This window comes from Apium graveolens, chromosome 3 (genome assembly GCF_009905375.1).
Source record: "Apium graveolens cultivar Ventura chromosome 3, ASM990537v1, whole genome shotgun sequence".
In the NCBI taxonomy this organism is placed as follows: Eukaryota; Viridiplantae; Streptophyta; class Magnoliopsida; order Apiales; family Apiaceae; genus Apium; species Apium graveolens.
Genome location: NC_133649.1, coordinates 153,221,812 through 153,236,871, shown reverse-complemented (window position 1 = coordinate 153,236,871; position 15,060 = coordinate 153,221,812).

Below are 15,060 nucleotides of genomic sequence, written 5' to 3'. Positions count from 1 at the left end.
TGGTTGGATAATCCAAAAGGACCCCATCCGATGGTGACAATTTGATATTAGAATCAATAGAAAGAGACTATGGTTTAACATCCTCTAAACCAGCTTCAAGCAACAAATCATGGATACACTTGTGTTGATGAAGATACAATCCCTCAGTTGTACGATGTATTTCAAGCCCAAGATAATACTTGGCTAAACCTAGGTCCTTGATAGTGAATGTGTCATGTAAAATTGATTTAACGTGAGAAATCAGTGCTAGTACATGTAAGAAGGATGTCATCAACGTAGACCAAAGTAACAATAAAGGTGTCTTGATCTTTATACACGAACATAGAATAATCAGCAACAACTTAGGTAAAACCAAGTTCAAGAAGAACAGAAGCCAATTTTTCAAATCAAAGAAGTGAGGCATGTTTGAGGCAGTATATGGACTTTTTAAGAAGGCATACAACACTAGTCCCATAGAGAGGATGACCTTTGGGCAATTTCATATAGACTTCCTCTGGTAAATCACCGTGCCAAAAAGGCGTTATTAACGTCTAATTGAAGAATATCCCACTGTTTGGCTGAAGCTAAGGCTAAAACTGTGTGAACCGTAGCCATTTTAGCCACATGAGAAAATGTGTTGTGATCATCCAAACCTTCTATCTGTGTATACCCCTTAGCAACGAAACGGGCTTTGAACTTATCTAGAGACCCGCCATCCAAGTATTTTACTTTATATACCCATTTGCAAACCAAATACCTTTTTGTTTGAAGGTGTAGGAACTATAGTCCAAGTGTTATTACTTTCAAGAACATGCAGTTCTTTGTCCATGGCCTCGACCCACCTCTGGTTTGAAGATGCCTAGTTATATGTAAAAGATTTGTTAGATAATGAATTACACACAAAGGGGGGTGAATGTGTTTTATGTTTTTCTGTTTTTTTGAAGTGTTTATGGTGATGAACAAAGTAAAATTAAAACCTTGTAGTGAAATGTGTTAGTACTGAATTTAAACAGATAAAATAGTGAACACAGATCTTTCAAAACTCACTTAATTTTATATTAAAATTAAGAATATTTTGCTACAAAATTTCTAGGCTCTTTGTTGATAAAGAGCTTAGCTTCTTTCTTGAGAGAATACAAGATTTTTTATCTTAATTGTTACAACTAAACAAAGCATCCAGTGTTTACTTTATAGAACACCAAACACTGGTTTTTACATAGCATGCAACAACATGTACTAAACCCTACTTTTGGATAACCAAATCTTTCTATTTCTGGCTTAGTGTATCTTTGCTAATCTTGCACGTCTGTGACTTTGCTTTGTTAGTTAACCTTGGCCTTTGATCTTGTACTTCTTCAAGCTGCTTTTGTAGACTTGTCAATCCAATTGATTGGATTGTTTGTTGATTGATAATCTTGGATATTTAACTGGTCTGCACTTTGTACTTTGAGTTTTACCTCAAGATCTCCAGTTTGGAATATAGAGAACTTGACATCTCGATAAGTATATTGGCTTATCGAGATCTCTCATCACTCTATAGTTGTTTTGACTTATCGAAGTCTCTGAGTTCTCTATAAGAGAGTTTGGCTTGTCAAGATCTCTCATCTTCATTTCTTCACTTTTGCTTATCGATGTCTCCGAGTTCTCTAGTGATAAATAGACTTATCGATATCTCAGAGTTCTCTAGCGATATTTTGACTTATCGATATCTCAGAGATCTCTAATAAAGAAATGACTTATCGATATCTCCAATCTTCATGTCTTCAATTTGGCTTGTCGATATCTCTGAGTTCTCTAGTAGCATTTCTTGACTTCTCGATAAGTCATTCTGGAGTTTTAGAATGACTTCTCTATAACACAAAATCGGTGACTTGTAGACTTCTTGACTTAGAATATTTTTCACAAAACAGATTTATTCAACTCCAAGCTTTTTCATACTTTTCCTGACGCATGATCTTCATGATCTTCTTCCAGAGCTTATTCATAGGCTTGAGACTGTTTACAGAAAAATATCCAGTCTAGTCTATTTACATTTTTATAGACTTAAGTGCTACAATACACAATGCAAACATAGATTACCATACAACTTACTTAGGGTTGTCAATCTGGCTTAGTCTTGTTATAGTACAGGCATGTCTTGCACAACAATCTCCCCCAATTTGTGAGAAGATTGCTTATTACAAATTCATGTATGTTAACAAGACTAACCCCAAGCTTCAATGGAAAATAAGACTAATACATAAAAATTGACACAATTACAAAATTTATATATTAGGTGATTTCATGAGTTAAATAGACACATATATCAGACAAATACTGTATCTTTTGTTTCTTCTCTAATGAGGTCTTTTAGATATACAAGAATTTTAAGTTCCTCTATGATTGGTGTCCCTCTTAGAGCTTCCACAAGTTTGAATCTGTCAGGCTTTGGATAACCATCTAGCAAATCAATCCTAAACTTCGAGAATGTACCAGCTTTGACATTTAGAAATCTTCCATTCTTGGAAATTCTGCTCATCCCTTTTTTCTCGAGTTCTTCTGATCTTTTAATATACATTTCTGTCTCCTCATCATACTTCCTCTCCCTCTTCACATATTTAGACTTGTTTCTTGCTCTCCTTTCCTCCCTTACAATCAACCATTCAGCTAAAACAGATCTTCGTGCTCTGGTTGCAGTGTCCTTGTCCTTTAGTAAGCTTATCACTCTCTTGATTTATGTGGGTGAAAAGGTGTCCATTAAGGTGCTTCCAAGAAATGTGAAGGACCCATCCTCATAGTAGATTCTTATTTCCCTTAGTGTTACAACCCAAACTCTGACTATTTCCTCAGCTAGTTGTTGAAAGTAGTCTTCATCTGAGCTGCACCAGTTTAGAGGTAGAAAATCACTTTGCTTGAAACAATTCCAGATAACCCTCTCAATAACTTGAACTTTCTTTGGTTTCCTCCCAACAGACTTGTAATGAACTTTGAGTGATGGCTTGACAGAAGGTAGGTTTGTAATTTTCTTGAGAAATGTTTGGCTTGTGGTGATTGGTATTTTCAGAAAGGAGTTAGCAGTCTGTTTGTATAAATACTTAAGCTTAGAGGTTTGAGGTGGTTTGGTGTTTGAGTTTGTTGGCATAGTGGGTTGAGCTTGGTTAATTTGGATTTTTAGGGTTTGTTGATGTGGTCCTGAACTGTCCTCATTTTTCTTTTTCCTTCTCTCCCCACCTCTCTTTTTATCCTCCTTCTTCTTATCTTTGCATCCAGCTTCCTTAGAGGATTGACTTGGATTTGAGCCAGAACTTTTTTGATCATCTTTTTTCTGCTCATCATCATCCAAGTTATCCTTATTTATTTGAGTTTTAGGCAATTTAGCTTCAGGATTTCTCAAATATCTCCCCAATAGCTTAATCATTTCTTCATCTTCAACAGTCTTATTTTGCTTGACTTTCAATTCAGTCTCCAGAATCATGATTAGCTTTTTATTGGCCATGACACATTACTTAGGGATCTGAAAGTGTTTGCAATGTTTGGTGGTAGGACAGATGTATGTCACTCCCTTGCTTGGCTGTAGATATGCTTCTTGAAAAGCAGCCACTTGAGCATTCTGTAATTTAGTTAGCAAGGGAGTGTGTTCATGAATCACTCTTTTGACCTTGTTTATCAGAATGTCCAGTTCAGATGCCCTTCTAGAGATAAGATAGTTAAGGGACACCTGCATACACCTGTCTACCCCTGAGTCATTTATATTGACCACAATTCTTCTTTCCTGAATATTGTCCTTTGTCACTAAGATCACCCTCATAGAGTTTATTGTCCTGTTCAAGGCCTTCTTGTAAGTGAAGAAATTGTTATTTAGAGAAGCCCTGAGAGCCTTGAGCAACTCATCAAATTCCCTGCTCAGACTAGGGCCCTCAACTGCTCTGATTAGCCTCTCCATTCCAATATCAACTTCTTGAGATTTTCTCTTGTCAGCAGCTTGAACAGTTTGAGTAGATGATCTTAATAGCCTAGCCTCTATCTCCCCTTAGTCTTGTTGGCAGGCATGAGAAGGGGAGTAGGAATTTCTGGCCTCACAACTTCTGGAAGTGCAAGCAGAGGTATGTTAAGCTTGCCCATGATAGCTCCCAAAACCATATTATTTTGCATTTATAAGTGCTTGTGGGATTCTACCAAGGTCTGAATATCTGTCTGTTGACTCTGCACCAATGAGGTGAGAGCATGCACTTGAGCTGTGAGTGAGTCATTGGAAGACTGCAAGTTGGAGACTTGTTGTTGAAGAGACTGAATTTGAAGATTTATAGATGTAGAGGCAGGTTGATGAGAGCTGGATGAAGTAGAAGGTCCAAATGTGTCTTCCACAACTTGTTTGATACCCTCCATTAGCAGTGCAGAAGGCTCATATCTGCTTTGGTGAAGCTGGTTCAACTTAAGCTATGTGTCATTTGAACTTGTTATTTATTGTTGAACCACTTCATGAAGAGCAACGAAAGACTATCATAGATTTTTGACATCTTTTTCCATAGTAGAAAAATCTAGCCTTGTCATTTGGTCAGCAAAATGTTGAAACCTTGAAGTGATCTTGACTTGAGAGGGTATAATCTCATCCATCTTCTCATTTAACAGTTTCCTTACCCTGTCTTCATGACCAATCAACCTGAGTTCTAGAGCTCTTCCAAAGAGATGGAAAGCTTTGAGGTGGGCTTTGGAAACTTCATTTATTGCATCATATATTTTAGTAGGGGTTAAGGCTTTAGTATTGCTTCCTAAAATAGTCAAACAATCTTCCCTAAATTTAGCTAAAACACTCTCCATTTCCAGATTGTAGACCTTGTTCAGCCAAGCGTCACAGTTGCCATCCTGTTCAGCTTCATTAACAATTTTATCTTGTTGTTCTTGAACATCTATTTGATATGAGAGCATTATGGCTTGGTAATCCTGGTTAGACATATCTGAGGTTAGGAGTTGTTGAGAGATCTGTGCAAGTCCTGCTAGCTGATCAATCCTGAAATCTTCAAGAGTAGATTGGGGTGCTGCTTCCTATAGCCAGTTAGAGACTAGATGAGTTGGTTGAGAAGTTGAGGGTTTAGTTCTTTGGATTCATGAGGAGCTAGGAACACCTGTGATAGGAGTCACAGTTGAACTCACAGTTTGTACTATGGTTGTGACAGGGTGTTGTTCCTCACCAGTTGTGGGAAACTCCATTTGAATTGGAGGGGATTTGACTGTGCTACTGTCATTTGCAACAACTTCAAACTCTTATGTGTCTTGCACCATATTGTCACTTAAATGTGTTATACTTGCCTCCTTTATGATAGGATCAGTGGAAATTGTACTCCTAGCATCAATTGCTAATGCAATATCTGCTAAATTTTTGAGGGGGTTGTTCCTGGAACAGGAACCTCCAATTGAATTAGAGAGGATTTAGATAGCTCCCCCTCAGGAGTACTACCCCCAAACCTAACAGTCTGTGAAGACTGATTTGCATATGAAGGTGCATTTTTAACCTCCATGGGGTCTTCAGTAAAAAATGATAAATCCACCATGTTTGTGATGGTGTCATCAAGGTCTACCCCAGCTAGTAGCCTCTCATCATCTGAATTTGGTGTCTGGATGGTGAGCAAGGTTTATTGAACCGAGTCACTTGAATGGGGGTTGTACTTGAGAATTAGATTCAAGCACATTGTGAGAAGAAGAAATTTGAGAGATAAGTAGAGTTTGATCATGAGTGAGTGTTGGCAGCTCCCCTTGACTGGATGAGGGAGCTTTAATAGATGTGCTCTCACTGTGTGTGCCTTCCTTATTTATTCTTTCATACACTAGAACTTGATCTAGTGCAGGTGCAGACTCATTACAAGATGCATCGGGGAGAATGCTCTTTTCAATAGAAACACCCTGTTGAGAGGGTGTCTGTAGAATCTGTTTTGACCCCATTTGTACAATTACATCCTTTTGGGAGGATACAGAGGTGGCTTGAGTGGTCAACTGAGTTTTCTTAGTCTTCTTTGTTTTTCTGACCAATGGTGACTCAGTTGGTATTTGTTCCTCACCACTCTCATTCATTACAGTAAGGGTTATCTCCTTTCTCTTCTTTTTACTCACTTCATCCTTTTGAGAGGATGAAGTGGTTGGTTTCCTAGCTGCTATTTGTTTTGAAGAAGTGGTCTCAGCTTGGGAAGGCCCCTGTTGATTTTTTTTTGTATTTGAATTTCCACAGGTTCAAGGATCATAGTTGTACTAGATTGAGCATTTGATCTCATGCCAGGCGTAGGGTAAGGGTAAGTCTTAAACCTCTCCATCATGAATAAGGTGATTTTCAGACTCACATTTACCTTATTCTTTGTAGTAAGTGAACTAAATATTATTTTGGACACTTGCTTACAATTGCCTATTTTAGTGTTGTCTATGCCATTCAACAAATGTATGTCTGATACTTTATGATTTAAAGTAGACATAATAAATCCGGGAAAGAAAATTTCCTTACCTCTAGCAGATTGGGGAATGGTGAGCCTCGTTGCAAGTTCTTCCAGGATCAATAGACCAACATTCAATTGTCTGTTGTGGGCTATTGAGAACACCAGCTTTTGCACTACACTTGAGATGTTGTCATATCCTGTCTTCCTGCATGTGAAGGCCCTTACTATAGAATCAAACACAAAGGACCATTCCTTCCTCAGGTTTGTTCTGTTCAAGCTTGATATGTTAATTCTTCCACCATAGTTGATGAAATCCATGAACTCAACTAGTTCATCCTGTGTTGGTACCTCCACTAGATTTGCAGTTGGAAGACCCAAAGCTGCATTCACATATTGCTCATTGAACTCTATCTGTTGTTGGCCCCCAATTGAGCAAGTTATCACCAAGGATACAGAGTTATCATGCATAACAGTTCTCACCACTGCTACTGTCCAGAATTCATGCAGAACATCCAAGTATAGGATTGGGTTGGCAGTTAAAGCACCTGCAACATAAGATTCAGATAAAAATTTCATAAACCCCTTGAAACTGTCAGGGGCTTGGTTAATATCAGTGAAAGCGATGTAGTTGGTTCCTTTGTTAGGTCACACACACTGTAGAGGGGGTGAATACAGTATAAAGTACAATCAAATCAAACTCTAAAAACTCAAGTAACAGAAAACAAACTTTATTGAAACAATAAACTCTGTTACAGTATGGAACTGTTACCTCTCAGTGATGAATAAATATCACGAGAGCTGCTAGGGTTACAATGAATAATCTTCTCGAATATGATAACACTTATAGTATAAACCCTATGTCTGTGTTTATATACTACACAGTTACAAGATAATCGCTAATTGATATGAAATATAATTCTGCTTCCTAAAATATATCAATCAGATATCTTTTCTTCCAAGTATTCTATTCTTCATAGAATTCCTTCTTCATGCATATCTCTTCTTATGTTTATCTCGATCTTCTTTCCTTTAATCAACTACTATCCTTATCTGAACGTCCTTCAGCACTTAAGTTTTGATATCCATCTTCTGATGATTATCTCCTGATAATATAAGTACTGATATCCTTAAGTCCTGACCTCCAGTAAGTACTGATTTATCCTGTTTAAGTAAGATCTAAACATAAATCATATTAGCCATGACATTATCAATTATATCTAACAATCTCCCCTAACTTGTAAATTAGCATAATATACAAGTTTAATAGATATTTGATGATGTCAAAAACATTAAGTACAAATGCATGAGAATTAGACTAGATAACTACAACTTACAGTCCTTAAAGCTTTACCAATATTTAACTTCTGATAACAGCTTCAGTCTGTACAAATATCAGAATTTAATCAGTTGTAGATCTTGACTTGGCTTTATCTTCTGATCTCTCTGATGTCAGGAGTTGTTCTGAGATAGTTCTTCAACAAACATCTCTCAACATATCTAAGTTCATCAATCATCCTCCTTTTAGCATCTTTAAGCTCTACAATATCTTCACCAATTTGAAAGATTGCAGCCCTAAGATCATTAATCTTAGGTTTTCTTATATCCTGATCCAGTCTGATCAAATATGCCTTATCAGACTCAAGATTGAATTTCACAGCCCTGTAACCCAGAAAGGTAGTTATAATTTTAGCAATGTTGAGCTTCATTTCAACTATATCACCCTTGTGATCTATGTACTTTGGAACATATGTGCTGTCAGACTTAACAGAATAAAGCCTTTTCTGTCTCTGAATCTGATCCTTCAAATAGTTTGCAACACTTCCTGTCAATCTGTCATCCACTTGAAGTAAGAATAGTACATGCTCCAATTCTTCAAAATACTTCAATGAAATGACATTTTGCCTTATATGATAAACCCTACCATCTGTCATGAAGTACAACAAGATGTGTTCTTTCAAGTAGGTATGGTAAACCATTTGTACAGATTCCAGTTGATTCAATCTCTCAAGAGTTGCTCCAATACCTGGTTCACTCAAGGAAGTTGGATCATTGGTAGTATTATGTATTCTTCTTTCATCAGCACTTCCCAATCCAGTTTTATCTCTTGCTTCCTATCCAGTAACTACTCTTGCTTCAAAACCACTTGCAGCAGTCTTTAAAGGTTGAGTTTGTTTTGCTTTAGTGAATCCTGGTAGGAGTTTCTTTGATCTATCTTCTGATATCAAGTTAACTTGAGCTGTGTCAGAGGTTACTTGCTTCTTCAAAATATCATAACTTACAGTCTCTTGACTCTGAACAACTTGAGCCATGTCAGAGGTTGTTTTAAGAACTTTTCTTGAAGTCAGAGCAAGATCATCCTTTTCATCATTTATTTCTTCATTCTCAGGAGGCACATAAACCTTGATAGGTTCACCAACCTTTTATTTACCCTTGGATCTTGGATCTATCTGCGGTTGTGATTTAGCCAATGTTGCTTCAGTATTTGTCCTTTCTTTTATCACAATGCCTTTGAGTTTTGGAAGTGTCTTTTCCCCAGAAGCTTCAGATTTAGATGTGACTTTCTCTGATTTAAGTCTGGCTTCTTCTTCCATTAAACTCTCCAAGTCCATTCCTGGATTTTCCTGAAGAAATAACTGTCTTGACATTTCTTCATCAAGATCTAAAAGTTCATCAGAACTTTTCCTTTTACCAGTAGCAGAACTAATTCTTTTTCCAGTATCAGAACTTGTCCTGTGACTTGTGATTTTAGCTTTTCTTGATGAGAAACCTCTACCTCGACTATGACCTCTGCCCATTCCAGAGTTTCCTTGATCATCCCTTTCATCATCCTTCCCCTTCAGTGTCTTATCAGTTTTGTATTTGGACTTAATTACTTTCTCCCCCTTTTTGGCATCAGTAGGTAATAGAAGAGAGACAAGCAATTCCACTGAGGCTTGGATTTCATTAAGTTGAGATTGTTGAGAAGCTTGATTTTTCAGAATATCATCAATCTGAGCTTGTTGAGTATCTTGAGTCTTCTCAATATAAGCAATCCTGTCAAAGGTAGGTTGGAAGAACTTTTTCTTATCAATTTTTGAATTTATTCCTGTTTTATGAATTTTTCCTGAATCTTGTGTAGCTCTGCATGAGTAGTAGAATGAAGACCTTGTAGATGTTTAGTACTCAATGCAGTGACTCTAAGCTGAGTTTTGAAATCATCAGTATTTAACATCTCATCAGCTTTTGTCAAGTGCTCATCCAGATTCTTTACAGATGGAACACAAGTAATTGAGTTCCATTCCTTAGTCCATTCTTGTCCTGTAGGAGTTTCACTCCAAGGCACTGGTGCGTCTCTTGTAACAAACTTCTTAACAAGTTCAGATTTAAGAACAGTTTGTTGAGGGGCATGTTCTGAAGGACCTGCTTCATCAGCATCTGCATTTGGAGCAGCATCACCAGTATCTCCAACATTTGCAGCATCAGAACTTACAGAATCAGTATCTTCTGATAAAACAACAGTGTGAGTAGCAATGGAGGCTTCAATATCCTCTAATTGCTGATCTGATTCCAAGTTTTGATCAACAGCCATATCCTAATGCTCACCTATATTCTGATCATCAACATCTAGATGCAGAGAAGGTATAGTAGATAATTCTGGAGTTTGAGCAGCATCAGTAACAGGTGTTGTTGATGAATTAGTTGCTATTGGAGCTTCTAAGAAAATTACTTCAGGCACAACCAAGGTCTGGATATCTATATCAGCACTTGTGCCTGTATTAACAGGAGATACAGTCTTAGGAGACACAGATGGTGTGTTGGCATTTTCAGTAACAGCTTCCTGAGTTGGAGTTGATGGAGAAATAGTGGCTTTAGCAGATTCTGGTTCTTGTGAGATCAGAGATTCCTGATCTCCTTCCTTAGCTGTTGCTTCCTCATCATCTGAAATTGGCCTTTTTGCCCTCCGTTTCTTGTATCTCTTTGAAGATATGGATTCCTTGGGAGTTTCAGCAACAGTCATTCTTCTAAGCCTTTTGAGAAGCTTAGATTCCCCAATTCCAGAATCCTTCTGAGAAGTCACTTTCTCAGCTTCTTTGACAAGAGGTTCTGATGTAGAAACCTGTTCCTCACTGTCTGACTCATCTCTCAAAGCAATCCTCCTTCTCTTCTGAGGTGTTTGAGGAACAGTCTTTGTCCTCTTAGGCTTGTAAGATGAAGGCTTCACATTAGGTTCTGAGGATGAAGATTGAACTTTCTGTGAAGTGGTGAGATATGATTTGAGATATTGCCTGAGGGTTGGTTGAGTAGTATGAGTGGTATGTTCTGATGGTTGTTGTGGTGTTTGGGAGGTGATTGTTAGTTGAACATCAGGATAAACAGATCTATAGGATTCAGGATCAACATTTACTAAGATCTGTTTTACAGACTGAGGAATCTGTAAAGGTCTAACCACTTGTTTCTTAGTGTCAGCATTTACCAGGTCATTAAAGTAACATTTTGCAACTTTGAAAGGTGGAGTTAAGGTACTGGGTAGTCGAGGTTCATCAGTACAAAAAGTATATATAAGTTGACAGAATCTAGCAAAGTAGACAACATTCATATCTTCTGTCATCCTATCCCCAATAAAACCTATTTCAGCAGTTGCAAAATCAAAATGAGTTTGGTTAATGATGGCATACCCGATGTGCTGACTCATTATAGGGATGACATCAAAATTTGAACACTTGTTCCCAAAAGCTTTAGTGATGCAGTCGAAGAAGAAGCTCCATTCCCTCTTGATATGAGCCTGTTTCAACTGCCCAAGCTTGGCCAAACTCTGTTCATACCCCAAACTGGCCATTAACTCCTGAAGAGCTGATTCCTCTGGAGTTGAAAAAGTACATCCTTCTGGTAGATGTAGAGCCTTGCGTATTGTACCAGGAGTGACTGCATATGGAGAATCACCCACTTCGAAAACAATACTAGGAGTACCATTTTGACCACCATTATCAAAGTTTCCAGTCCTCCAGAATGTCAGAACTTGTTGGCTTGAGAAGACTGACGGTTGGGTCAATGCATACCCGATTTCACTGTGTGCAAGAAGATCTTGCACAAAATGCAATTCAGACGGAGCTTCAGCATTATCAAGAATTGCAGCATAGTTGTTTAGAACAAATTTAGCTCCATCAATGATTAAATCCTTAGGTGCCATGAAATTAATCGAGATTTATGAGTGCCTGTTAGGTGTTTGATAGAATGTCTATATGAAAAACCAACGTTAGAAGGAGAAAGAGAGTAAAAGCAAATAGAGAGAAAAAGTATAAAAGTGAATAAAAGATTAGAAAATCCTCTCTCTGTCTTACTTATACTTTTGAAAAAAAAATGTAACCGTTGGACACCTGTCAGACATGCAGTAATAACGAATAGTTAATGGGCACGGGAAAACAGTAATCATTACTTACCCACTTGCAGTTTTTCAAGGAAAAACCGTTCCACTTACCCAGTTATTCCATCAAACAAGGTAAATCAGTTTTAATTCAGAATTGAAACTGTTCCCACTTATTCATTTTTTTTTACTGCAACACCAATATTCTGAAAAAAAAATTGAGTGAAAATGACCAAAATAAATCAGATGAGCAAGTACTGATAAAGTAAAATCAGAACTTAATTTAATACAAAATTTATATGGTCAGCAGAATATGAATATTTATCAGGATTTATCAATGCATTACAAAATATCTCAGAGACAAGATCTTAAAAAAAACAAATTTCATTAATATATCAAGAGAATACATTCATGAAATTTAAATTACATCAGAACTTTTACAAGATTTCCCTAAGCTGCTAAACCTAACGTCAACAGCCTTTGTCCTAGCTCAAGAAGCAGGGCAAGGCTGATGATGAAGAAAAACAGGAAGAAGAAAATAAATCATTTCTTCTTCCTACTCTCGACAAACAGAATAGCGAGTCATATGATTCGCTCTTGCTGGAGGAGAGCTTCCAGTCTTTCCTCCTCCAATCGCTCCAGATGGCGATGGTAGTCCATGTAGAAGAACAGGAGGTGGGTGAGTACCTCTGTAATAACCCCAATTTTTGGGAAATTTTTGAAACCCTTATGAATAGTGTTTTTGCTGAATGAGAAAACTTTTCATGCCACACTATGTAGGGGTTCTGATATGGATATTCTGAGATTTTATTAGTACTTTTGTTAGATATATTTGATAATGTCATGGCTAATATGTTTTATGTTTAGATCTCAGATCTTATTTGAACAGGACAAATCAGTACTTAACTGATCAGTACTTATACTGGACATCAGGACTTAAGGGATATCAGTACTTATGTTATCAGGAGATAAACATCAGGAGATAGATATCAGAACTTAAGTGCTGAAGGACGATAAGATAAGGACAGCAACTGATTAAAGTTAAGAAGATCAAGATAAACATAAGAAGAGATATGCATGAAGAAGGAATTCCATAAAGAATGGAATACTTGGAATAAAAGATATCTGATTGATATATATTAGGAAGCAGAATTATATTCCATATCAATTAGCGATTATCTTGTAACTGTGTAATATATAAACACAGACATAGGGTTTACACTATAAGTGTTATCATAATCGAGAATATTATTTACTGTAACCCTAGCAGCTCTCGTGATATTTTGTTCATCACTGAGAGATAACAGTTCCAGATTGTAACAGAGTTTATTGTTTCAATAAAGTTTGTTTTCTGTTACTTAAGTTCTTGAAGTTCGATTTGATTGTAATAAACACTGTATTCACCCCCTCTACAGTGAAATTGTGACCTAACAAGTGGTATCAGAGCTTTCTGTAAACACACATACAGTTAAAGATCCAAACACAATCATGTCTGACACAGAAACTCCAACTAAGCCTACCAAAACTGAGGAATCATCAAAGACATCAATTCAGAGTCGATATGAGACAATTAGAGTTCCCATATTGAGACCATCTGAATATCCCATATGGAAGGTAAGGATGACCATGTTTCTGGAAGCAACAGATCCAGAATATCTTGATAGAATCAAGGAAGGGCCTCACAAACCTACCAAGCTCGCTGTTGTAGTTGCAGGTGAAGCAGCAATGACTGTACCAAAGGAAAAGAGTGATTACACTGCTGAAGATATAGCATCTATTGCTAAGGATGCCAAGGTACGACACTTACTGCATAGTGCCATTGATAATGTAATGTCAAACAGGGTAATCAACTGCAAGACTGCCAAGGAGATATGGGATGCACTGGAGACAAGGTGTCAAGGAACTGAAACAGTTAAGAAGAACAAGAAGACAATACTCACTCAAGAGTATGAACATTTTGACTCAAAATCTAATGAGTCATTGAATGATTTATATGATAGATTTGTCAAACTTTTGAATGATTTGTCATTGGTTGATAAAGAGTATGATCTTGAAGATACCAACCTAAAATTCCTGTTAGCTCTTCCTGAATGCTGGGATTTGAAGGCAACAACAATAAGAGACTACTACAATCTTGATGAAACAACTCTTGATGAAATCTATGGAATGCTCAAGACTCATGAACTTGAGATGGAACAAAGAAGCAAGAGGAAAGGAGGAAAGTCAAGGACAGTTGCTCTCAAGGCTGAAGAGGAATCCCCCAAAGTACCTTCCTCAAAGAAAGACAAGGGTAAAGCTCTTTTCATAAAGTCTGATACTGAGTCATCAAGTTCTGAGAGTGATGATGACTCAGATTCTGAAAGCTTGCCTGAGACTGATGCTGATGAGGAGATGATGAAGCTGTGTGCTCTTATGGTGAAAGGAATTACAAAGATTGCATACAGGAAGTTCAGGAAGGGAAAGAAGTTTTCCAGGAAAGGCATAAGTTCTGATAAGAAGAATTTCAGAAGATCTGAAGGAAGAGGAGGAAAGTCTGACAGAGGAGATTACACCAATGTTAAATGTTATAATTGTGGTGAGAAAGGCCACATATCTCCTGATTGCAAGAAGACCAAGAGTGACAAAGGCAAAGCTCTTGTCACAAAGCAGAAAAGCTGGACAGACACCTCAGACTCTGAAAGTGAGGAGAACTATGCATTGATGGCAAATGCTGATAAATCAAGTTCTGAGAGCAGTTCTGAAGCTGCTGAAACAAAGGTACCTCAGACTACTTATGCTTTTCATACTGATGATATTAATGAGTTGAGAAGATATCTTAAAACCATGTTTGTTAGTTATAGAGATCAAACTTTAACATGTGAAAGATTAACTTCTGAAAATCTTGCTTTTAGGAAAAGAAATGATTTCTTAGAAAAAGAGTTAGTCATGTTCCATCAAACTCAGAAGGATAGAGATGATGCTTTTTATGTTAGGGATGAAGTGCTAAAAATGAATGAATCTCTAAAAACTGAGTTAGAAAAGGAGAGAGAGATTATTAGGACTTGGACTAACTCTGGCAAAACAACTCAAAATTTGCTAAGCAGTGGAAACTGGAAAGAGGGCTTAGGTTATGGAGAAAATAAAAATGAAAAAGGAACTGTAGAAATTAAGCCTGTTGATAAGCAAAAGCCGAAGTTAAAACCTGTTAAGTTTGTAACTGAAAAATCTGAAAATGAGAAATCAGAAGTTAAAAAGGAATTAGCTTCTGACAAACTAAAACAGGAAAAGACAGCTGAAGTTAACATAGGCTTAATGACAAAGAAGCAGCTTAAGCATAAGCTGAAAGATGTTAAGAATGCAAAT